The following is a 27,461-nucleotide window of genomic DNA, read 5'->3' as shown; positions in this document are numbered from 1 at the left end:
TGCTTCAGCATACCAAGACATTTTGGACAATGCTATGCTTCCAACTTTGTAGCAACCGTTTTGGGGAAGACCCTTTTCTATTCCAACCTGACTGTACCCCAGTGCACAAAGCATGGTTAGATGAGTTTGATGTGGAAGAACTTGACTGGACCGCACAGAGCCCTGGCCTCAACCCCATTGAGCATCTTTGGGATGAACTGGAACGCCGATTGCGAGCCAGGCCTACTAGTTCAACATCAGTGCCTGACCTCATAAATGCTCTACAGAATGAATGAGCACAAATTCCCACAGAAAAGCTCCAAAATCTTGTGGAAAGCCTTCCAAGAAGAGTGGAAGCTGTTACAGCTGCAAAAGTGGGACCAACTCCATATTAAAGTATATGTTTTTGAATACAATGTTATTACAGTCCCTGTTGGTGTAATGGTCAGACGTCCGAATACTTCTGTCCATATAGCATATAGTGTGTATGTATGTATGTATGTATATATGTATATATGTATATATAATATATATATAGTGTGTGTGAGACTGTATATACAGTATACTGTATGTTTATGACTGTGTGTGACAGTATGCATATGTGTGTAACTGTTGCTGTATGTGTTTGTCTACAAATGTATATATGTGTGATGGTATGTATGTATGTGTTTGTTTGTGACTGTATGTATGTGTGTAACAGTACAGTACAGTGACAGTAATTATGTATGCATGTGTATAAGTGTGTGTGTGACTGTATGTATGTGTATGACTGTGTGTGTGTGTGCATATATATTATTACACAAGTGTGAATGTGTAACAGTACCTATCTATATGTGTGTGATTGTATATATGCATGTGTATGACTGTATATATGTACATGTGCGACTGTGTAACAGTACCTATATGTGTTTGACTATATGTTTTGTATGTGTGACTGTATGTATGTGGTATGTATTTATATGTTTATATTTGTGTGACTATGTATGCATATCCCCCCAAACCATCACAAATTTTGATGGGACAAACCTGTTTTTTTAGGTACTGTCCCACCTGCGGGCTGGAGGGAACTCGCTTATCTACTGTGTGTGTAAGGCTGGGGAAGTGATGTGCACGCTTCCAGTGTGAAATTAAATGGGGGGTTGACGTGTGACCACGTCCCCTCCTGCGCATGTGCACGCCGAAGGCTTACACACTATAACCCCATCCCCATATCTAAAATGTTGGTCTTTAGGACCACCCCACTCTTAAATACCCCAGGCCCCCTAAAGCCTTAGTCCAGCACACAGCACCCTGAATTCCGTCCACCCTCTGCCCCACTCACTTCCGCTGTGGTACTTCCAGTCTGCTAAGTATGTCTGCAAAGTGGCACGCCTAGAGACTTCACGGTTGGATGACTGTAGACAGTGAGTGTTATGGTGGGTACGATATCGGCCCGATATGTAATTTCCAGGGGAAATCAGGATGACAGCTCTGGCATATCGTTGAGTGTGTATACCCGATTTGTGCGCTACGGCGGTCGCTTGCCATATCTTCTAGTTGCACGATCAGTCAGAAGATATTGTGTATGATGCCATGCTGCTTTAATACAGCATGGCATCCTCCAATGCGCCGTCGCCCCGTGCATTGTGCAATTGTGTATGCACTTGCCGATGCTGGGTACTGTCGCCCATCTGATCGGCCGGCTAATGTGTAGCCGGCTTTAGATGGAGGCGTCTGGGTGCTGATCACTTGATGGGGAAGCAGCTGTTGGTAGGAAGGCAGCAGTGCTATGAGAATCTGGATCACACTCCTTGGGTCTCAGTGGCAGTAGTGACTCTCAGTGCGGGGTGCACATGGTGCAAACGTGCGCCACCTGCTTTTGCCTTTTAAATGATTGCCACTTTAAAACATTAGACGGACTCGTCGGAATCTCGCCAAAATGTTTATCTTATACACACTTATCTTTCATTACAATAACTAAAATTGATCTTTTGATTGAAATTATTTTAATATAAATCAATATAATAAAATTTGACAATATAAAACTGTAATCTAAATACACCAGTGATGGATGATTTTGGGAATGTGGAAAAGTATCTGATCAGGGACATCCTACAGAAAATACAAATTCAAACGTGTTCATCGCTATGTGCCGCTCACACAGAGCCGTAACTAGACTTTTTTTTGCCCTGTTGTAAGAAGGAGCATTGACACCCCCCCCCCCCTATTTTTGAAATAGGGACATAAGACAAAACACCCCAAAAAAAGGGCTATGGCCTCATGGGGAAGGACCAGGGAAGAGTTAGGGGATAAAAGAAGAGTAAGATACAACTGAGAATGATAATAAACAGAAAATTGACTGTCCCGAACAGCGCCCGCTGCCCTACACTACTCTAGTTACGTCCCTGCGATCACACATATCTTGTACCAGACAAACATTGAGACCCTCTCAATACAAGTGAAAAAGGGTTACAGCCAAAATATAAAATTGCTTAATATCTTTTTGCTTATGTGCAGTCCTAATCGCAAAATGCACATCTAAAGTACTTGCAAGCATAATCTATTAATAAAATATTGACACTTTTACAAGATGGGGTGGTACAGTGGTCATCATTGCAGACTCAGTGTTTATGCCATTGGTTCAGTTCCGCCATGGCCTTATTTGTGTTGAGTTTATATATTCTCCCCATGTTTGCCTGTTGCTCCTGCTTCATCCTACACTCCAGAGACAAATTGCTAGATGAATTGGCTTCTGCCTAAATGTAAACCTTATGTATGTGTGTTATGTTGTAGGGAACATAGGCCCTCATTCAGAGCCGTACGCTCTGAGCAGAGCGCACGCTCTGAATGAGGGCCGCCCTCCATAAAAATGGAGCGTCCTCCTGGACGCTCGTATAGCTGTGGGTCACCACCCTCAGCCTATACGAGCGTGCAGTTTGATGGCCGCGATGGTCGTGACCATCGCGACCATCGAAACTGCGAGCCGGAGCCTGCGGTTGAGGTTTTCAACCGCAAGCCCCGGAGTGATTTTGGCTCTATCAGAGCCAAAATCACTCCCACTGACATCACTAGTGATGTCAGTGGGCCGGCTTCTGACGGGAGGCGTTCCCTTAGGAACGCCCCCGGCACGCTCACCAAAGGGGGCGTGCTGTCAATCAACATCGACAGCACGCCCCCTTTGATCAGACACAACGAGCGAAGAAAAGTCCTTCGCTCGTCGCGTCTGGCGCATGCGCACGACGGAGTTCCCTCCGTCGTGCGCATGCTCAGTGCAGAACATCGACCCACTTGCGAGGGCCATAGACTGCAAGCTCTTCTGGAGTAGGGACTAATGCCAATCATTAAATACTCTATGAAGTACTTTTTATGTAGACACTATACAAATAAACGTTACTAAAAAATAAATACTTGCTATATATTCATAATATAATAATAATATAATAGATATAACAAAAAAAATTGCTTATACATTATACAAATGATTAATGTCTAATATGTCTATTTAGCCTAAAGGGCCTGGCCTGCATCAGCAGCCTCAAATTATTCAATATGTGATTTCTTTGGGCCACTTGCTGTAGTCGCCTGACCCCTCTTATACTGGGTCTGCTCACATGGATTGAGGGATTTCTCATGGAACCTGCAAGATAAATAAATTAGATTTCTCAGTAGGAGAGAAACTCAGTCACTCACACTGTACAATGGAAAATCCGATTTTCAAACAAATATGGTTGTTTATATCACATAAATATCCATAAATCAGTATCTCAATATTTCCTCTGTTACTATAAGCTCTACTAGGGGAACCATGGAAACAATGCTGATACTCTAGTTCATACTTGCCAACTCTCCCTCATTGTCAGGGAGACTCCCTGAAATAGTAGCAATCTCCCTGTCTCGCTGAAGAGCCTAGTAATCTCCCTGATGGCACCTTACCCCCATTATGTAGCTGTTATATAAAAAAAAAACAGAGATATATACATTCAAATGGGATTATTAGTATAATTTCCCTGCATTGGTTATAGGGCACAATGATCACTATGGCTACATGCATTTTCTGAAAAGTGTTAGTAAGATCTACTTGAAAACACACTAACTGCTTTTGGGCTCATTTACATTTGGATGTAAGTCAGTAATATGACACGTCTCTCAGACATGCCCACTTTACCGCCGCGCTCATAGCTGTTACTTTCACAATCTCCCTGAAGTGCTTTTTCAAAAGTAGGCAAGTATGCTCTAGTTATGGTAGACATGAATGAAGGACCTAGTAAGGTTAATTGTAACCCTGCCCTATAATTATTTATTACAATTAGATACTGCAGCTTTATGCTCCAACCTCACATGCTAGATGGTGACTTGTTAAAGACTTGTGTGGCCTACACAGATTCTTAGCTGGCTCCTCAGTCAGTGTCAGGCAGTAACTGTGAAAAACGGGATGTAGTTATGTGGCCGCTGTTCTCAATCCCGAAACTACAATCCCGGCAGGGGATTTAACATAGGCGTCAAAATACCGGCACCTATGTTAATCCTGGCGCCGGGACCCCGACAGTACGCCGGACCGATCGTCCAGCGCCGGAAGCAATTAGCGATGTAGGTGGGAGGTTAGGTTTAGGGACCCCCTGGGAGGACTCAGGGTTAGACACCCCCCCCGGGGAGGGTAAGGGTTAGGCCAGGGGAAGAGGAGGTTAGGCTTTTAGGCACTTGGGGGGGAGGTTAGGGTTATGGACTCCCCTCCCGGGAGGGTTAGGTTTAGGGTGCGGGGAGGGGGGTTAGGTTTAGGCACTAATGGGGGGAGGTTAGGGTTAGGCACCCCTAAAGGAGGGTTGGGGGGGGGGGTAGAAGGGAGGGATAGATTACTTAGCTCCGCTGTCGGGATTTCCTCCACATCGGGCTAGCGCTGACGGGATGTGACCCGGCATTTCAATCCCATTCCATGAAAAACAGCCCCTGCTCATCAGCCGTCTGACGACATCGCTTATGTCTGTGATGTCATTTTAAAGGTATAGAGACACCTTTTTCTACATTAATAACACATTAGGATCTTCTACTTAAAAGTTTTGAACAATCTGATTTTTAGCATTTTAAAAAAATAAAAAAAAGTGTGATCTATATTTAGCTGCAGTTTCACAGGAGATCTCGCCAGAAAAATAGGTGTTGTGATAGACGAGAGATCAAAACACAGGTAATTTGAGCTAACTTGATTGTTCGCTTGTGTAAAAAAATATAATAATGATAATTGAAAGAAAACCTCTCTATCCCCAGTAATAAATGTTAAGGCAGCCTAGAGCCAGATCAAGGGAGAGGAGTGGGGCGCACATGGGGCAAGTGTCTCTCTCATTGCCCCCCTCCAACACTTTTATTGCAGCTGCACTGCAAAAGTGCACTGGAGCTGTAGAAATTGAAAAGGAAAGTGGGTTGGGCAGGGCTATATGGCACTGTGCAGTCAGTCAGTGCCAGCTGCAACGTGGGAGAGAGGAGGGGAGGATGCAGGAGTGGCTGTGGACAGTGTGCCAAGAGATGATGTAAGGGAGGAGAGTGAACACTATATGTATATCTATGAGACTGTATGTATGTTTCTGACTATGTTACAGGTTGAGTCTCCCATATCCAAAATGCTTGGGACCAGGGGTATTTTGGATAACAGAATATTCCGTATTTTGGAATAATTGCATACCATAATGAGAACTCTTTTGAATAGGACCGAAATAAATACACAGAATGCATGTATGTGTTATATACACCTTATACACACAGCCTACAGGTACTTTTATACAATATATTCAATATTTTTGTGGCTCAAACAAAGTTTGTGTACATACATGAAATTCATTTATGTTTTATATACACCTTATACACACAGCCTGAATGTAATTTTATACAGTATTTTTAATAATTTGCGCCTTAGACAAAGTTTGTGTACATTGAACCATCAAAAATCAAAGGTTTCATTATCTCAGTCATGCCAAAATAATTCTGTACTTTGGAATATTCCATATAGACTCAACCTGTGTGTGTGTGTGTATATATGTATGTATATATATATATATATATATATATATAAAATATAATATATAGAATTATATTCACAGGTTCTCAAACTCTGCCCTCAGGACCCCAAACAGTGCATGTTTTCCAGGTCTCCTCACAGAATCACAAGTGAAATAATTATCTCCACCTGGTGACCTGAAAATTGTGAACTGTGTGGGGTCCTGAGGACCGAGTTTGAGAACCTCTGATATATATATATATATTATACAATGTCAAACACTCTACAAATAATGTTAATATAGCCAGCAGAATGGATGCCACTCAGGATCTTCATACAAACAATACCCCGACTCAAGCGTTGTTGTATCAACGTTTCAGGGCGTAAACCCCCATATGAAGATAAAGGGGTTTGCGCCCTGAAATGTTGATACAACACCGCTTGAGTTGGGGTATTGTCTGCATTAAGATCCTGAGTGACATCCATTCTTCTGGCTATATATATATATATATATATATATATATATACAATCACAGATGGCCTGGCACTCCCAATGTCACATAAATATATCTGCTGCCGGTGCCCTCACAAATTCTTAGGATACAGATAGCCAAGGTGCGGCACTCACGGCATACCCTCAATGGATAAACGATACGTGACACACAGTTAGTCAACGTTTCAGTTCTTTACTGAACTTTTTTCAAGATCTTGAAAAAAGTTCAGTAAAGAACTGAAACGTTGACTAACTGTGTGTCACGTATCGTTTATCCATTGAGAGTATGCCGTGAGTGCCGCACCTTGGCTATCTGTATATATATATATATAATATACACAGTCGAGTCACATTATTAAGACCACCTCCTATATTTGACATTGGCAGCGCGTAGCCCATTGAGTACATCATGTGCCGTGCGCTTGCATGGTGTGTGATAAGCCGTCTGCACACATATCACTCGTTGTTTTCAGGGGTAAAAGCTTTGATTTAGCCAAGTTGGAAAAAGTGATTATTATTAGCTATCGGGCCAAGTGTGGAAGTACCATTGATGTGAGAGGTGAACGTCTGCCACAAAGGTATGTGAGGGCCGACTGACACGCTACAGTGGAGCAGCTGGGTCCTTGCCGACCCCGACTATCTGCCAAACATGCTGGTCAACCTGACGACGCTCGTCAGGTTCCACGTGTTAGCAGATAGGGAGGTCGGTCTCCTGCACTGAATGACGTTTAGTGAACGCCATTCAGTGCGGGCACCGCATCCGGTGACCTGAAGGACTGAACGCTAGACGTTCAGTTTTTCAGGTCGCCTATTGGGATAGGCCCCTTAATCCTAACTTGTCCAGCAGCGCCTAATGCTGCATACACATGGTCAGATTTCTTTTCAGATATGAACGATAACGATTGTAAAAATCGTTCATATCTTTGACATGTAGGGCATGCATCGACCAACGATGCGTGTGCCCGAATGTCAAATAACGATATCTGACAAGGACTGTGTTTGCAGTCAGATTTGAACGATTCCATTCATTTAAATGCTGTCAGAAATAGTTAATCATTCATGAAATCATAGGTAATATCATCATCGTTCATCGTTCAGCTAGCAAGTCTGACCGTGTGTATGCACCATAAGTGTCTGCATCCTCAGAATGTTAACATTCCACATGTCAACATTGTGAACATAGTGACATTCTGTGGATGTCAACGTGGTGCCTGTGAACATGGTAACATTCTAATTTTAACATTGTGGTGACGACATTATAAATGTCAGCATGGCTACTGTTGACCATCTGACCGGATACCTTTTAATACAGATACTTAGTAGTTAATTTGTAGGACTTCCTAGACCGATCCACAGTCCTAACTGGACCTGCAGTAGGTTTACCTTTGCTGTTTCCGGTGTCTTTATTCAGCTTTATTCTGTCTGTATGTTTTATTGATCTATAATCCCTTTGCGTATAGTTCTAGAGAATCATAGCCAGTCATTGGCAAATTATGTTCCCTGAAATTTCCTTTCTATGAGACAAAAGCAGTTTATGAAGAGATGTATTAGTTAGCATAGTGATGTACATTATGATGTCCAATGCTCTATATGAAAATGGCCACATATTTCAAAAACTAGCATTTGCAGCAGCACCATTTGTTTTCTTCTTCTCACTCTGAGGGGCCGAATCAATTAGCCGCCAGATCCCTGTAGTATCATCACATATTATATTTCTGTGTGTTTTTATAGGTAATGATCTTTGCTAATTTTTGAGATGCAATCAGATGTGAGCGATGTTTTCATTAATTGCCGCTAATGTGCGCAGAAACACAATGAACTAGCTTACTACAGTTAATTGAATCAGCCTCTTAAAGTACACCTGTCGCCTACACATAATGGGGGAAGCCATGCTTCATAAAAATGCAGGCTATCATTTCACTAGGAAGCAGTGATAATAAATGTCTCTGTGATGTCACTGGTTCCCAGAGTATTAAGAAGCTGCTGATTCTCCGGAGCAGCTGTCCTCTTTGTGTGCAGTTGATGCACTTTAATTGCCAGTGAGTTGTTGCTGGAGCTCACAGGGAGACCCAGTGTAGTACATCAAAGATATTAGGAGAGATTAAGAACTCATTAATGCTGGCAAATTATAATGCCTTTGGATCTGAGCAGAATTCAAGTTACATACAACATTAGACATGTATGAAACAGTCCTAAGAGATCTTTTTGAGTCCAATATCCTTATTTTATTTATCAACGCTCCAAAAAATGTTTTAAAAATAAGTAATCAAATCCTTACCTTGGAATAAGGCCACACTTCAACAGCTGGAGAGACAGAATCTTATACTAACATGTGAGCTGCTTTATTAAAAGCTGATAGTGTGAGGTGTAACAGAAATGATGCAGAGCATTATGTGTGGGGGATCATCCCCCCCATCCTCAGCTGCATGATAAAACTACTGGTGACTTACAGTAACATTACATTAGTCAATTGATGGATTTATGAGCATCCTTTTCTGTACATCCACTATAGGGCTCATGTATAGTTGGGCTTACGCCTGGTTGCTCAGCATAAAATATGCACATTTGTAATATGTATGCCAACAAAAAGCGCATGCCTTTGTCCGCAGGAATATTGGATACTTTCACTAGTATGCTATTTTTATGTGCAGCATGTTACAGCTTTTTGTATGCACGTGTCCATCTCTGCATGAGCCCCTATCTGCACATTTGTAAGCAGGATTGTGCAAAAGATAGATTATCTGTATGAAGCCTAAATAACTAATCATAAGTGTTCTATGGTTGTGATACATGGCACTTACAGTTACATCTGCCACAGTTTGCTGGATTAGCAGTATAGGCACATTACAAGTGCCCTTTATTGTTCTTATCTGTTTAATCCTGAAGTTACAACCATGGGGGTGATTCAATTCAGCGCAATGCTGAATAGCCCCAGGTTCCGCATAAAGTGCCGGCCGCAAGGCTGTTTTGTGGCTTAGCGCGACGCTGACGGCCTCACGGATGGCACTTTAGTCGGAGAATGCCAGTTCTCACGAATAAACACCCAGGTTAAGTTGCGAGAATCAGCATTCTCCAATAGCTTTTCAACAAAGTAAACATTGCTGCGAATTGATTCGCTCCGGGAGCTCCCGGTGCTATTCAACATCGCAATTAATTGAATCACCCCCCATGTGCAGTATACAGATTTGCTGATATGTTTTATTTATTTTTTTTAGATACCTTTTTACTTTAGATTTCCACATGTTCACAAACACCAAATACATCAGGTGAAGAAAAAACTGCTGTGAAGAATGTCACTTCCAAACAAATGCACTGTTTTTTCTATTGTCATTTTCATGAGAATTTGGGGGAGGTAATGGAGAGTGGTAGCAATGTGCGGAGGCGAGTCTTGACCATTTTGGGGGGGTGTCACATCCTGCAACTGTGATCCCATACGCAAGAAATATGGCTCCGGCGTCTCAGTTCCCGCAGCCATTCTGCGGGACCTTACTCAGGACTGCAACAATCAAATAATCTGACCAATGCTGCATCTTTGTACGCAGATGCTACTACTTTACGCAGATATTTGGATTTGCAAAGCCGCAGGTGCGGGCGTCTCAATACATCTCCTGTGGGCTGCGACATTTGCATATCTTTACCTAGCAGCTCTGTACACAGACGCAGCAGGAGCAACATTAGCTCTGAATCAGGCTCATTGTGTATTATTCCGAGTTGCACGCAATTTTGAATGCGTTTGAATCAATGTGCAAGCTGCATGTGTCTCAGGCTTCATATGCATATTCAAATATTCGCAAGAAAATCTGAGACCTCAGTTGTGGCTGGATGGTTATTACTGGATGGTAACAGGGCGGTCACACATAGAAAATATGTTGCCTTGGACTTGGATACAGAGTTGCGTCTTATTCTGAGATGTGTGCATGCAGAGCTCCATCTGATTTCAGTTTGATATCCTGCCCCATGGTTGGGGCTGGCGCAAATGCTGCTGGTAGTGATGCTGTCTGCTCTCGGAAGTGGTGAGCTGGGGGAGACGAGGTCACATAGATGGATACCAAAGGATGTTCATATGGGATCACTGAAAACAGAATTACAACCACAGTATGTGAGACTTGGAAACAGGTCCCTTATTTATTCATAAAAAACGCAGCTCCCTTTCTATAATAGTGTCTCCCCAGTCAAAATCTTGCAGTGATCCAATTCATCCAATTAAAGCAGGGAGCAGCTGTTTGCTGTGATAGCGAGATAAATCCAGTAGTGAACACCTGCCATACTATACCATAGGTGATCTGTGTTCAAAGAAACTATTTGATACACAATTTTACCTGTTTGCCTGTGAGTTTTATTTCTAAAGAAAGGAATCTAGGAGTGTTGGCGGTATGATAGAGAGGATCAACTTCTGTCCAAAGCATCCCCATTGCTGATATGAAACTAAAAGAAACCTTTAGTGCACATGTCTCACCGATTTCTGGAGAGTGTGGATATAAAAAGGAAAATCCCTTGATAGATTCCTGAAGCCAATTGACTTCAGTGTTCCTTTGTCTTTTCTATTTGAGAGGTATTAGAAGAACATATCTGTACAGCTTTCTCCGAGTATGGAAGAATTCTGTTATTCTATCATAAGACAGCGCTTTTGGACTACTCGGCTATTACTTTTTATTGGCAAATGACTGGTGCTCCTGAGTGCATTGGACTAAGCTGCAGCCTGGGGGCACAAGTTATACTAATTATCTTTCTTTTTGGTCCCATTATTTATTGGTCATCATTTAACACAAACATATCAATGATCTTTTGTGCATTCCAAGATTGCCACTAGCAATATTGGTATTTGTCGGTTTGTATTTTGCAACAAGCCATTTAGGTTACACACTATTCAAAGTCCAGCAATTATAACCACGGTCAGATAGAGACTGGATAACTGATAGCTGCTTGATGCCTCATTTTCCCACATTTGCTCTGTTTCATGCTGTAGTTAATTTAATTCGCTCTTACCCCTGCTCTGTTGGCATTCATACTAGTTTATATTGCACTCTAATTCTCCTTAGCAGATTTTGTACTCCCCAGCAATCTACTACCAAGCTATGTTAAAATGTTTGTAAATTCATATATTTAAATACTAAGTCATTACAGGTCCTTTTATCTACAATGTCCTGGTTGTGTGTGAAATAGCGGACATATGATCACCTGCCTTTAATTAAATCAGTACTAGCTGATAAATAGGTATCTGTTAATAGGATTTCATACAGCGGGAGTACCCAACCCTAGTCCTCGAGAGCTACCAACAGTGCATGTGCAAGTGAAATAATTTGCTCAACCTGTGGATCTTTTCAAATGTGATAAGGTGCATACACACGTAACGATATTTTGAACGATTTAACTATAACGACGTCGTTATCGTTCAATCATTGAAAAAATCGTTCAGTTTTAGTTATAACGATGAACGATTATCGTCCATGCGCGTTCCCGTTTGTAGTTCATTCTGACTGACCAACTGAACAATTTTCATTAAGGGAAGTTACAAAAATCATTTGTAGTTCAAAAATATCTGACAGAAAATCATTCATAAAATCGTTGGTAACAAAATCATTGCGTGTGTATGCAGCTTTAGTGAGTAATGAGTACACCTATGCACATTTTTACCTTAAAAAAGATTTTCCCTACCATCTCACACCTCAGGGAGGTGCACACAAAAAAACGTAAGTTTCCTCTGAAATAGAAAATAAAAATTGAAGTTTGAAATTGGATTGCAAATGCACTTCCCGGTGCGAGTTTGCCCTGAACATTTCCTTATGGTCTGTCCAAAAATAGCGACTTAAATCATAAATCACCATGTACCACAATTGCTTCTTTTCTTATCACTCCATTAGTGTTCCCGCTAGCTTGTTTTAGTGGGATGCTGCGCCCTGTCCGATTTAAAAGGGCAAAATGCGTCCTATCCTTTTAGCGGCGCCCCACTAAAACAGCATGCCCTGAGCCTACCCCCACCAGCGGGCTGCATTGTCCCGCGGGTGGGATAAGTTGCAGTGACCGGTCACCGCCGGGTGAATTGACGCCGTGCGAATGTGCACAGCATCTGTTCACTCTGAGGGTAGAGCTTGTGGGAAGCCCAGCACCTCCATAATTGCTGGGCACTCTCCCAAGTGTGCCAAATTGGAGGCGTGCCCCAAGACATGCCCATCCCGGCCAGCGATGCCCCTTTTCGGGAGCGCGCGCACTTATGGTGCCTGCATAGACTACCTGCCGGAGCGCAAGCATACTGCCCTGCCCGCACTGTAGTGGGAACACTACTCCATTATATCATCACTAAGGTTACAACATCCTCTCTCATTCCATCTCACCCCTCTGTACACACTGCTGTCTCAATAATCCACTCCTTTCTTATTGACACTCATGAGCTTTTTATATCTTTATACATTGACTATACCATCCTCAACCTGTCGCCATAAAAAACGTTTGCACACCTACAACTGTATGTATCTCTCTCTCCATCTTTTATTATTAGCTGGTGACATATCTCCAGATCAAGGCCCCACCCACATGCACCACTTGCATACAGCTGATTCACAATGGTATATAAATCCAGCTAACCTCATAAACATCACGTGTCTCCTATCATCCTCCAGATCACTAAAATATGCCTTATGGAATGCACGCTTTGTTTGTAACATTAACATCCATCTATGACCTCTTTATCTTTATCTAACAATCTCAACCTTCTGGCAAAAACATGACCCACACAATCAGAAACTGCCTCCCCTGCAGCACTTTTATACGGTGGTCTACATTTCACACACATCTCCAAGCCTGGAAACGGTAAAGGAGGTGTGGTTGGAATATTACTGTGTTCTACCTCAGCTTCCATCACTTACATTTACATATCTACTTGTTGCTGCTACACCAACAATATTTTGGAATATTTGTCTGCCTGGCTCCCTCACTTATTATCCTCTCACATTCCCACCATCATCATGGGTGATTTCAATATCTCTTCTGATTAGTTCACAATTTCCTTATGTCTCCAAACACTCTCTCTCCTCCTCTCTTGGCCTCTCCCAGTGGGCTGACTCCTCTACTCATAAGGGTAGCCAAGCAAATAACAAATTTCATGAAGGTATAACCCTTCAAAAAATGTAGAGAGCACTGTACAGCTGACAGAAATATTGATTAATAATTACTTTATTAAAAATAAAAATTCAGAAATTATGGTATGTTACCCAATAACAAATATAACACATAATGACAAATACATATTAAGACACAATAATTATACAAAATTCCAATCGATCACACTAAAAATTATCCAACAGTGCTAGTATATAAATGTATTGCACTTCATACAGAAATCGTTCATTCTTAGATATCCCTCTTAACAGAGAATAATGTTAGTAGATAGCATGCGTTTTCATGTTAGTATGCTCCTTGCATATGATTTAAGGATAATTCCTTAGAAGCTTTGTTAGTAGGATTAGTAGCTACCAATCAGCCCAAAAATATATAGGATAGTCACTTACATCACCTGGATAATGGGTAGATGGAAATTCCCCTTTATTATAGTAAGTATTCTCTTTAGGTGGATATCCACTGTGATAAGTCCTCTTTTGATAGAGCGCACCTGTTGTATATATGTAATAAATCCAGCCACCAATGAAACTGTAAACTGTGTCCTTACTCCAGACTCTGAATATACTCCATCAGGAGTGAACAGCAATTATGGACTGATCCTTTAGTTGGTTTTTGCTGTGTCCTCCAATTGTGAAATAGCCTGATGCTGGGGTCAGACAGGCAAATATGTAGCCAATGGGTAAGTTCCAAAAAGTGCTGGATCAGATAATGCGGTGGGATAATCAAGAGCAGGGCTTTGTAATGCGTTTCTCTGCCTCCAGCTGGTATCAGGGGCTTCCTCAGACAATGCCTTGATCTTGTATACAACAGACTATTTTCAGTTTCTGAACTCTAGCACTCCTTGCCCTCTCCCAGATCACAACCTTATTACGTGCATGCTCTCCTCCATTACGTCAAGCTCAGTGTCACTGTGTCTATCAAATCTGCAGAAATATTAATGCTAATAATTTCAACAAGTTTTCACCTCTCTGCAACAACTACTCTCACCAATTTCTGCATTCACTTCTCCTGATTCTGCTGACTCACACCTTAACCAAACTCTAGAAATAGCCCTTGATGAAAGTGGCTCCAGCTATACATCACGCACTACATGTAGATATATATTAACATTTCTTTGATTTGTCATTTTACTGGCCACCACTTGTTTTCTATAGGGTAGAAAATCTCAGCAACAAGACAAACACATTTTAAGTCTACAGATGTCATACATGATTTCTACTTCAGGGTCCATAGGGTATCCACAAGATACCTTGGGGTATAGGTGATGACGTCAGGCATCGGGCACCATAGAGTTAAGTTTTCAGCCTCCCAGGATGCACTAGGGTCCCCCTCCTATTCCCCGCCCCCGAGCCAAGGCATCACAGTTTCGTTGGTGCCCGGCTCGGAGTCGGAGCACCTGTTTAGAAGGGGGCTAAGGATAAGCCCCTGAAGTTTTCTTCAAGGCAGCTGTGGCTGCCCATCTGGCTACTGACGTCCATGCTATCTTCCCTACACCCCCTCCGGTACCAGAACGCCGGTACTGATCCGGGGATGCTGGTAAGCATCTGGGGTCACAGCTAGTGGTGACCCCAGATGTTTTGGACCATGGCCGGATTCAAGGGGGCAGCAGGTAAGCAGCGGGGTCCCGCGGTGGGTCACCGCTAAAACATTGTCAGGGGGCTCCCTGGGGACTGGCTGCAGCGTGGAGCCAGGTAACAACCTGCGCTTCCACTACCCCCCTGGGACAGCGGACTGCAGCTGAGCGGTAGCGCTGCGGCATCCCAGGGGTTAATTGCATGCCAGGGGAGCGCGCCTTCCCTGTATACAGCCGGCGCCTCCTCCGCTGCACACAGCCCTCTCTGCACTGCCGATTGGCCCTGTGGCAGTGCTCCTCCCCCAGGCCGGCCTCCTCTCTGCTCCTCGGTGGGCAAATTTATGGAAGCATGGTGAACGCTGCTGGAAGCTGCTGATCAGTGGCATCGTGGTCTGGGTCCCCCGGCATACCTCTCCTCCGTTGGAACAGGTCTGTGTATGTAGCGCTGTGTCCTACCAGGCCCTGTGTCTGCGTAGTTGAGGATCAGCGCTGATAGTGCAGGGATTGATTTCTTTGCATTGTATGTGACTGCTGCTAGCGTCTGCTGCCTGTACTTTCACTTTCTACTGTCACTTTTCTTCTGCTAAAGCCCTTGCGGTGCGGTGATTGCAGGGCGGTTCTCCCACTATACTAACGAGTATCAGTGAGAGGGGTCACATACTTGCCATCATGTCTGAGAGTGATTTTCCTCTCCAGCTTCTGTGTACTACGTGCAAGGTACCTATAGCGGAGGGGGAGGGTAGCGCGGAGGGGCTATGTCGGCAGTGTTTTTTATTGGCGCGACCAATTACTGTCACGGCTCCGGTACAGGAACCGCCCTGGGCTTATTTCGCCAAAGCGCTTACAACCCTAGTGGGCCAGTTAGCTCCGCAACCTGCGTTCTCTCAGATGGGATTGTCCCAGCAGTCAGTGGTGTTGTCACCCATGCAGGGGTTCCTGAGACAACTGATGGTACCCCACAGTCTCCCTATTTCCCCTCCTCAGGTCTCTCAGGAGCCTGCTTGGGTTAATTCGCTGACAAGCTCTGTACAGCATTTGTCGGACGTGTTACAAGGGGAGTCTGTTGCGGCCTCACAAGCGGCCGATGGCGTCTCTGTCTGCTCCTTATGAGGATGATGACGGGATGTCCGATGATGGGGAGAATCTGGATCTTTCTGACCAAGAACCTCCCCGTACTAAAGAGTCGGACGCTAAGTCTAAGGTTTATATTCCTGGCCTTATTCGTGCAGTCCGCACAGCTTTAGGTATTGAGGATGATGATCCTCCGGTGTCAAAGTCCAAATATGCCTTTTTCAAGGATATTAAGGGTGACGCCACAGTGTTTCCTCTTTCGGGTCAGTTAGTAGACCATTTAGAGGAGGCGTGGAAACATCCTGGCAAATGGTATCAGCCTCAAAGACGTTTAGCGGAGGCTTATCCGTTTGCGGACAATTATTTCTCTAAGTGGGAATCCCCTCAGGTGGATTCTCATGTGACACCCCTAGTCCGAAGTGCCACATTGCCCATGCCCTCCATGTCCTCCTTGAAGGATGCTACGGACCGTAAGGTGGAGATCTGCCTGAAGTCCATTTATTCCCTTGCGGGGGGGGCATCCAGACCTGCTATGGCCGTATGTTGGGTAGCCAGAGCTATGGAGCGCTGGGCCGATAGTTTGGAGGCGTCTTTGGATTCCGACTGTTCGGCTGAACAGTCCGAGTTGATAGGCAATCTCCGGGATTCGGCCACTTACATCAATGAAGCAGCCTTGGATATTAGTACCCTCGCTTCTCGCATTTCCTCAGCAGCTGTGGCTGCTCGTCGCACCTTATGGTTGCGATCCTGGAAGGCGGACGCTGATTCCAAAAAGGGATTGGAAGCTTTGCCATTTAATGGGGAAGTCCTCTTTGGTCCGGATCTGGAGAAAATTGTGGCCACGCTGGCGGCAGCCAAGTCTGCATGTGTCCCGTCTGCTGCGGTCCCTTCCAGTTCGAGTACGTTGTCCTTTTGGCCTTATAGGGCCCAGGATAGGCCTAAGGCAGAGTCCTTTCTCAGACAGGCTTGGCCCAAGAAATCGGCCAAGCCCAGGAAACAGGCTTGGAGTACCAGACGTCCAGCCCCTAAGTCTGATGACAAGCCTGCGGCCTGACGGTCCGGGCCTCCCTTTGGGGGATCCCAAAGTGAGAGGCCGCCTGCTGCAGTTCGCCCAGTATTGGTCGGCAACTACGACAGACACTTAGGTTCACGAGGTGGTTTCTCACGGGTACGCCCTCTCCTTCAGCACAGGCCCCCATCCCGATTCTTCACCACGGGTCTTCCCTTAGACGGAAGGTTTTGCACACTATGCTCCAGGCTGGAGTTATAGTGCCTATTCCATTCTCCCAGAGGGGACAGGGTTTCTATTCCAATCTATTTTTGGTGCAGAAACCCAATGGGTCGTACCATCCGGTGCCCCGGTTTTGGATGGAGACCCTACGGTCCATTATTCTGGCGCTGGAACCTGGGGATTACATGGCATCGTTGGACATACAGGACGCTTACCTGCATGGCCCTATTCTTTTGCGTCACCAACAATTCCTCAGGTTTGCAATCCGCAACGATCACTTTCAGTTCCGGGCGTTACCTTTTGGCCTGGCGACAGCACCATGTGTATTCACCAAGGTTATGGCGGTCATGGTGGCGTCCCTGCGGCTGCAGGGAGTCCGCTTGTTGTCGTACCTAGATGACCTTTTGTTGGTAGCAGGGTCTCCAGAGCACCTTCTACGCCACTTGGATCTGACGATTGCAGTACTGCAACGCCACGACTGGTTGATAAACTGGCAAAAGTCCGCCCTGATCCCGTCTCAGAGGATTCTGCACCTCGGAGCCTTATTGGACTCCAGTCAGCAGAGGATCTTTGTGACGGGGGAAAAGATCTCTGCCTTGCAGTTGAGGGTGCGCAGTTGTCTGCAGAGTCGCCGCGTGTCTCTACACTCGGTGATGAGGTTACTGGGCTCCATGGTGTCAGTATTCGACATGGTGGAATATGCCCAGTTTCACTCCAGACCTCTACAGCAATTGATCCTGTCCAAATGGAATGGACTGCCTCAGAGTCTAAAATCCCAGACGATGCTGCTCACTCCAGAGGTTCGTCTGTTCCTTGCCTGGTGGTTGCAGACGACCCATCTCAACAAGGGTCGTCCGTTTTGGGTGGACAACGGACGCCAGCCTGCGGGGCTGGGGAGCGGTCACGGGTCCACACTTGTTCCAGGGAAGATGGACTCAGGTGGAAACGGAGCTTCCAATAAACATCTTGGAACTCCGCGCCATTTTCATTGCTCTCCAGCAGGCACAGCGGGTTCTCCAAGGTCACCCCATGCAGGTCCAGTCGGACAACGCCACCACCGTGGCCTACATAAATCGTCAAGGTGGAACCCGAAGTCGGGCGGCACTCGTAGAGGTGTCCCGCATTCTGGTCTGGGCGGAGAGCAATCTCCCGGCCATATCAGCAGTATTCATCCCGGGAGTTCTCAACTGGGAGGCGGACTTTCTCAGTCGCCAGGACGTTCATCTGGGAGAGTGGTCCCTGCACCAGGACGTTTTTCAACTTCTGGTGGACAGGTGGGGTCTTCCAGAGATCGACCTCATGGCGCCACGGCACAACAACAAGTTGCCGGTGTACGGGTCTCGCACAAAGGACGAAAAGGCGTCTCTGGTGGATGCTCTGTCCGTCCAGTGGACGTTCTGGTTTGCTTATCCATTTCCTCCTTTTTCCCTCCTTCCTCGGGTAATCCAAAAATTCAAACAGGAAGGAGGAACGCTCCTGTTGATAGCTCCCGCGTGGCCCAGGAGGCACTGGTTCTCAGACCTTCAGGGTCTGTCTGTGGACAGTCCTCTGCGGTTGCCGCTGCGACCGGACCTATTGTCTCAGGGTCCTTGTCTTCACCCGGACCTGACTCGGCTGTCTTTGACGGGGTGGCTGTTGAAACGGCCATGTTAAGGTCCAGGGGGTTTTCCAGCTCTGTAGTACGGACTATGCTAAGGGCTTGGAAGCCTTCTTCTGCAAGAATATACCATCGTGTGTGGCATACGTTCTTCCAATGGTGTCGGCCGAGAGGTTATGCACCTCGGGAGTTCCGTCTGTCTAGAGTGTTGGCTTTCCTACAGGCGGGACTAGACCATGGGCTTCGCCTTGCTTCTCTGAAGGTGCAGGTGTCTGCCCTGTCCGTCTGGTTCCATCGTAGGATTGCTACAATCCCTGATGTGCGCACCTTTTATGCAAGGTGTTCTTCAAATTCAGCCGCCATTTGTTCCACCGGTGGCGCCTTGGGATTTAGCTGTGGTCCTGAGGGCTCTCCAGGGACCGCCGTTTGAACCACTGGGCTCAGTGGACCTTAAATGGCTGACAGCTAATACAATTTTCCTTCTGGCCATCGCTTCGGCCAGACGTGTTTCTGACTTAGGGACTCTATCCTGTAGTCCCCCTTTTCTGATTTTTCATGGGAACAGGGCAGTGCTGCGCACTCGTCCTGAATTCCTTCCCAAAGTTGTTTCACGTTTCCATATCAACGAGGAAATCGTTGTGCCGGCTTTTAACTCACCCGACCTGTCAGTGGGTGAGGCCACTTTGGACATTGTGCGGGCCTTAAGGATTTATGTTGACCGCACTTCCTTGTTTCGGAAGTCGGACGCCTTGTTTGTCCTCTATGGCTTCCGTAAAAAGGGTTGGCCTGCTTCAAAGCAAACTTTGGCAGGTTGGATTCGGATGGCAATTTCAGAGGCTTATCTTCATGAGGGCCTTCCGGTACCATCCTCTGTGAGGGCTCATTCCACTAGGTCTGTGGGTCCTTCGTGGGCAGCTTGACGTGGTGCCTCTGCAGTCCAGATCTGCAAGGCTGCCACGTGGTCCTCTGTCCATACCTTTGTGAGGTATTACGCGTTTGGCACCTTTGCCTCTCAGGATGCTTCCTTCGGGCGGCGGATTCTCCTTTCAGCACAGGAGCGTCCCCACCCTTGAAGGATACTGCTTTGGGACATCCCCAAGGTATCCTGTGGATACCCTATGGACCCTGAAGTAGAAAATATGAGATATGGTAAGAATTTACCTTTGTTATCTCTATTTCTACGAAGTCCATAGGGTTCCACAGGACTCCCGCCCTGTCGCACCTGTGCTGCAGATGGGCTTTACTCTTGTCACCGGTTTTTCCGTCTCCCTCTGGTGAGAATGTGATTCTTGTGTGTATCCAGATCTTTTTTTCTCTCTCTTCCTTCTCCTCCTCCGGCCTATGCCTTGGTACGTAACTGAGATGCCTTGGCTCGGGGGCGGGGTATAGGAGGGGGACCCTAGTGCATCCTGGGAGGCTGAAAACTTAACTCTATGGTGCCCGATGCCTGACGTCATCACCTATACCCCAAGGTATCCTGTGGAACCCTATGGACTTCGTAGAAATAGAGATAACAAAGGTAAGTTCTTACCATATCTCATATATTTTGGAGACACTGGAACAACGTTTTCATGGAGATAAGACCTCTCATTTGCTTAACAGTAACTTAACGGGATTGGTACGGGATGCCGGCGATCAGGTTTCCGGCAGTCAGAATCCTGACAGGGTTAGGATACAGACACCTATCGGTCAGTATTCTAACCCTCCCCCTCTCCCTACCCTAACCCTCCCCACTAGTGCCTAAACCTAGCCTCCCCCTCCCTGCACCTTAAACCTAACCCTCCCCCCTTAGTGCCTAACCCTCTCCCTTGGGCGTAACACTAACCCTCCCCCTAACCTCTCTACTTACCTTCAGGATTCTGACAGTTTTTGGAATTCCAGCACCGGCATTCTGACCGCCCGAATCCCCGTGGTTGGGATATTGACTGCATCCCAACTTAACATTAGCTAGAGTAATTATAATAAAATTGTGTAATTAGTGTAGTGAATACTGAATAACATTTTGCTAATATGTCACTCTACTGACTGATTAGGGTTGTTATTAATTAACTGTAGCTTTGATATAACAAGTAACTGTTATAACTTGTTGTAAGAGGAGTATTTGGATGAATGTTGAATACTGCAGGTTGAAAAGTAGACATTAGATGATTGTGAGTCGGACACAAAATTGCTGTGTTTGCGTGCTGCCCCAGGAGCCTGATTTATTACCTTAAGCTTATTTGAGGTTCCGTAGGGCTAATGCGGCTTCAAGCGGGAAGCCGGTACACCCACTGTTTTTTCATCTACAGCTGCAACATGATCATTAGTATCAGCACTTGCACCTGCCCCATGCTATGTGCATGAGATCCATCTGACACAGGCATCCCTTATCCATACGCATGACTGAAAACAGCACAGAAGTATAAATACAAGCACGCAACACTCCCATGAAACTCAGGTCTACAAGACAGAACATGGGATGCAATCACATTACTTCCACTCAGGACCTCATTCAGAGTCGGTCGTTGCGGACGCACGGTCATACGCCACCGTTGTTCGCTAAACTGCGCATGCGTAAAATTCGCAATGCGCATGCGCAAACTAGCTATTACGATCAGAAATTGCTCTCTCCTTCAACTTGGCCAGGTCGTTAGTTTGAGTGACAGGATGAGGCGTTTGTGGGTGGTAACAGGGGAAGGTGCTTGTGAACGGGGGAGTGGAGATCCGAACGCAAGCGTGCCTGACTATGCAGACGGCGTTTTATGGGAGTGCATAATTAACTAAGTAGTGTCATGGCACATGTGACATGGGAGGTTTTTACACTGACTTGATCGTAGTGCTTAAGAGAGGGTATGGTCAACCTAAAGCTCTACGACCAGCTCCGATGGTTCCCGATGGTCTCGATTAATCCTTATATGCCCGGAGATGACGTGTAATGCGAACAAAAAGGGGGCGTATTTTTAGTCTTACGGCCGCATCCTCCCCTCGCTCGTCCAGCTAACGATCACATCTTAACGACGCAACTTGCGAGCGCTTCATTTGCATATCCGGCCCCTTTTACCGACTCTGAATGAGGTCCTCAGTCCCTACCACGGATAGAAAGATCCGACATAGGGCACGATTCAATTAAACGCAAAGTGAATAGCGACGGGAATGAGCTCCCAGAGCTATTCAATTCTGCGAGAAGTTAGGTCGGGGAAAGCTCGTTCTCACGCCTTAAACAGGGTGTTTGGGCGCAAGAACGGGCATTCTCCGACTAAACCTCCTGGCGCGATGCTGTTTTCCCGGCGCTAAGGGCAGAAAACAGCATCGCGCCTGGACTTTTGTCGGATTTCTGCTCGCATCCACTGTGGGATGCGAGAAGAAATTCTAGTCGGGCTTAGCAGCGCATATGAATTGAATAGCTTCGGGAGCTGATTCCCGGCACTATTCAATTCGCGTTGAATAGTATCGTGCACAAAGAACTGTTCAATTTTATTCCAAAATATTCTTTGTTTATCCTCAGTTGTCTTTAATATGCCTTAGTGCTAATCGTGATACAAGGAACAACGGATCTTTAATACACATGCCACTGTTGTGTGTTTGTAGTTATTACATTGGTTGATCTGTGCGTAAAAATAAGCTTTTCCACAAAGCAGCAACTGGGAGGTCCAAAATGCATTAAAAGCATAGAATGAGTCCCAATCTCTCCCTCTTCAGAGTGGTGAAAAAATAGTAGTTTTTCCCTCTCCTCTCCCCCTTTTTTATTTAAACTTCCTGCAGGTGTAATATTTGAATGTTTATGCACTCGTCAGCCTAATCCATATCCAGCAAGAATGTCCCCTATCTACTCAACTTCTACATGGAAACGTATGTACACTACAGATTCCGCCCTAAGGTGTATTTGCGCAAAAGAATGTGCGGGATGCCACCAAAGATCATTTGCACTGTTGGTTTGCACTTTTCCACTTTCATAAGTGAGTCTAAGGGGTACGTTTACTAAAGTGAGAGTTTTTAGTAGTGGAGTAGTGGAGATGTTGCCCATAGCAATCAGATTCTAGTTATTATCTTCTAGAAGGTGCTAGATAAATGTTAAGGAGAATGCTATGGGCAGCATCTCCACTTTAAAAACTCTCACTTTAGTTAATATACCCCTTAATTATTTTAAATAATGTAAAGAATCCTTTTTACCTTCAGTCCCAAAAAAATATTTCTTTCAAATCATTTGGACGTTTTGTTAATGATTCAGCTAATAACTGCCAGCAATATTGCAATTTACGCCATGAATGTGGTTTGCTAGCAGGATATTAGTATGTTAGCAGCAGAGATAGATGCTTTTCTGTTGTTTGTTCTTACTAAAATACACCCCAGGTATCTGGATTCTGGCATCAATGACAAATGGAGACTGTAGATATCCGTAACTGGTCCCTCAAGAAATTATAAAGTGTTATGTACTGCCGTTCCTAAACCCAAATAGGGATTTTGCCTTATTAGAAAACATATTTAATAGTATACTTTTGGCTATTATCCTGAAAATTGCTGTATATTTTTTTGAGTGCTTTTTCTTCAGATTTAAAAAAATAAACTTGTCACAGACATTCAGTGTATGAATGAAAAAAATAATCCCAGACCAAGTGTATCTGGCAGGGTTTTCTCATTTAGGTTTAAGAAATAAAAATTTCCTCTATTAACAAACTATTAACTTGTTCTTTGTTATTTTTTAATTATTAATAATAAAATGTAAATAAGATACAAATAGATCATACCTTTAGTAAATCTCCTTTGTACTGATCATTAGATCAGACCATTAGAGGTATATCCAATGAGCCCCATGGCTAATTGTTGGCTTGTACATATTATATCATGTCTTGTATCCCCCCGCATTTAAGCCCCGAGAGTGCACTTTTCCTCACAGCCTCAGGAGCTGTGAGGAAAAGTTTGTGTTAAAATGCACCCACTTGGATTTAATGTGCGGGGATCAATGCAGAATAATTTGAATAAGTCCGGCTGTAGAACACTGAGCTTTTCATCCCTCGCAGTAAACCCTGAGCCTAATTAGATATGCCCCTTAATTTATTTTGTACAGAACAGTAAGGCAAACAGGATTCAGGGAAATAATATTCAGGAGTAACGTTTTGTGGCTGGTGAGTTTTGGTGAGTGAGCTGTCCCAGGTGCTGAAAAGGAGTTCAGGTTTAGTAGCTAAGATAAATAGGTTTATGTTTAGGCCTATTTTAACTAAGGAAAGATTTTTGTTTTCTAGTTTCTCTTTTTAAAAGAAAAAAAAAATTAAGATGATTTTTAGTATTTTCTAACAAAGATGGCTGGTCAACTTTCATTTATTATAGTATTCCCCACTGTTTTCACATCATTCTAACTGTGGGGGAAGCCGGCTGCCTTTATACCGGCAGCCGGCTTCCCGACTGTCTTATCCCGGCAAGGGTGAAATGCCGGGCGTCTAGATGTAGACGCCCGCATTTCCCCGAGACCGGCGCCCGGCATCACGATCGTAGTGATGCTGGGCGCCGCGAGCGGACAGCCGCGGGGGGGAGGGTTAGGTTTAGGGCTCCCGGGGGGGACTTAAGGTTAGGCACCCCCCCAGGAGGGTTAGGGTTAGGCTAGGGGGAGGGAGGGTTAGGGTTAGGCACCCCCGGGGAGGACTTAGGGTTAGGCACCCCCCCGGGGGACTTAGGTTTAGGCAGCGGGGAAGGGGGTGGTTAGGGTTAGGCACTTAGAGGGGGGATTAGGGTTGGGCACTTGGGGGGGAAGTTAGGGTTAGGCACCCCTAAGGAGGGTTAGGGGGGTTAGGTTAGGTTAGTGGATACTTACCTATCCATGATTGGGATTTCCAGCGCTGTCGGGCTTCCGCTGCGTCGCACTCTGCTCCTGTCGGGCTGCCGCTGACGGGAATCGAACCGCCGGCCTGCGGTATTTCATACCCATTCCAGCTGTCATGTCTCTGACTGCCTATCAATGCTATGTGCAGGTTCTTTATGTGAGTTGATGCTTTAAAGGGGTTCTCCACCTTTTAGTATGTTTTACACAATTTTCCCATATCTTACATTACATTGTTGAGCGTACACTCCCATAACCATGGCAATACAATGTGTGTGATCTGTAGAAGGCGGAATCTAGTGTAGGGACTGAAATGTCAATCAGCTCATTGTACAGAAGCTAAGTAAGAATATGTAATGGCCATCCAGTCAAGAGTTGGCATATATACCATATCTGTACCCTGGGGCATGACCACAAACAATGTAATACATACAATTTATTCAATAATTAGGCTCTGATTATCCAGCAAAATAGACATTTGCATAGAAATGCATATACAGTATATAAACAATCGGTTCATTAATTCGGCTCTAAAAAGCAAGAAATAAAAATACATTAGCATTGAAGTCTATCACATACAATGCATAAATAAAAACACGAGAAATACTGGTTGCTCAAGACCTGTGTACCTATTAGACTTTGAATAAGTCTAATAGGACTCAAAATAATTTGACATTAGGACATTCTGGCTACCAATAAAGAGATACATACATAGTGCCCCATGTTTGAACATATGGAAATATTTGAACATGTATATCCTCACAGAAATCTGTATACCAGCCCATCTAATTATATGCCCGCATTACTGTGTAAATCGTAGGTCTGTCTATCGGCTAGCCAATAGGAGCCAATAAATGTTGGATAACCTTAAACAAGTCTAATAGGGTCAGAATCTGTAATAGTGGGGTATCCCGGCCACTAGCAGAGAAAAACAAGTATGGAGTAGGTGCCCCATTTGTAAACATATAACATATGTTACTACAGTATACATCCCCGTAGAGATCTGTACTGGGGATGATCACAGGTATCTAGCATTCCTGCTAAGCTGTTTTAGCTCCCTGCTAAAACAGCCTACCGGGTGCCGTCCCCACCCGCGGGCCACAGTGTCCCACGGGTGGGAAGAAGAGCAGTGCAGCGGTCACCACTGGAGGGAGAGCTTGGGGGCAGTCTGGCATGTTCGGAAGTGCCGGACACCCCCCCCCCCCCAGAGCCCCTTTACTTGAAGCTACGCCGCCTTTTCGTGTGTGATTTGAGGTCCCATGTGTTGGTATGTGTTTGATAAGTTATCTGAACATATTCATACTTCTTCTATCTGTATCAGGAAATATTCATTGTGTAAAGTGAAGGAATATACATCCCAATGGAGGAGGGGCCAAGGAAAGGATGGTGGTCATCCATAGAAAAACATTATATAAAAATGGTTCCTAAGTGAGGGGTAAATAGAGGTGGTTGGTCAGATGAAGAGGTGGTAAGGTATACTAAAATATATATGTATACGGGGTGTGGCTCGGTTAAGTATGGAGTAGGCAGCACCTTGTTGTAGCTCCTGCCATTAATCCTGGATTTCTCCTTTTTCCCTTGTAGTCCGGGCTTGAAATTTTCACCAAAGGTACCTTATACCTGCCTGACCCTTCGGTGGTAATTTGGTCGTGATTGGTGCCCAGGTGGGGTACTTACCAGCTCAGTTGTTGTGGGCGGCCTCCTGCTATGCTGGTTGTCTGGGCTGTGGCTGTCTACTCTCCTCTACTGGTCCATTTCCCTTCTGCTGATCCCTTCTGCTGACAGATATGACCACTGTAGGGAATATGTAGGCTGCACAGATCTCTGGATTAACTGTGGTTACTACTGGAAGACCCTCTGTGGATGTGCTGTTTTATAAGTTTGGATGCCTTTTTAGTTTCACTTTCCCTGCAGTATTGTATCCTGGAATGCAATCGGGAAACCGGCTGACGTGATCCTGACAGCCGGCTTCCCGACTGCTTTATCCAGGCGTGGGTTAAATGACAGGCGTCTATATCTAGACGCCTGTCATTTTCCCGACGCCGGGAGACAGGCGCCCGGCATCCCGATCGAAGGGGGGGACTTAGGGTTAGGCACCCCCCCCGGGGGACTTAGGTTTAGGCAGCAGGGAAGAGGGGGGTTAGGGTTAGGCACTTAGAGGGGGGATTAGGGTTAGGCACTTGGGGGGGGAGGTTAGGGTTAGGCACCCCTAAGGAGGGTTAGGTTAGTTTTTACTAACCACAGGACGTTCGGGATTTCCAGCACTGTCGGGCTGCTGGAACCCTGTGGCTTATTAGTCCGTGATTTGTGCATATACAGTAACCACTCACTTTGCCTGCAGTAGCATACTTTGGCAGTATACAAACTCCTGCTGGAACTGTGTGACTAGTTAGCTTGTGACATATAACTACTCACTATATTTGCAGTTGTATTTCCTAGTACTCGCTACCACATGGCGGGAATTTTCGTGTCTTACAGATATTATGGGGAAATCTGGGCATGTAGCTGCTGCTGCAAAGCTGGAGAAATTTGCACGTTCTTCCCAAGCGAATCTCCCTACTTCTAATCTCCCCTCTCCCCCGCAGTCCTCGGTTGACGTTGCTCAAAGTGATTCCTCTCAGTCGATGCAACAAATCTTACTGGCTATT

At 45.2% G+C, this 27,461-nt stretch overlaps 1 protein-coding gene across 4 annotated transcripts in view; it reads left to right on the top strand.

Annotated features, from left to right (window-relative positions):
* Positions 1–27,461, top strand: part of SHANK3 (SH3 and multiple ankyrin repeat domains 3) — a 434,911-nt gene that overhangs the window by 175,149 nt on the left and 232,301 nt on the right. The window lies entirely within an intron of this gene.

This window comes from Taudactylus pleione, unplaced genomic scaffold (genome assembly GCF_031769625.1).
Source record: "Taudactylus pleione unplaced genomic scaffold, aTauple2 ptg000019l, whole genome shotgun sequence".
NCBI lineage: Eukaryota > Metazoa > Chordata > Amphibia > Anura > Myobatrachidae > Taudactylus > Taudactylus pleione.
The sequence above is the reverse complement of the archived record's forward strand: the minus strand, read 5'-3'. Positions and strand labels throughout refer to the sequence as shown.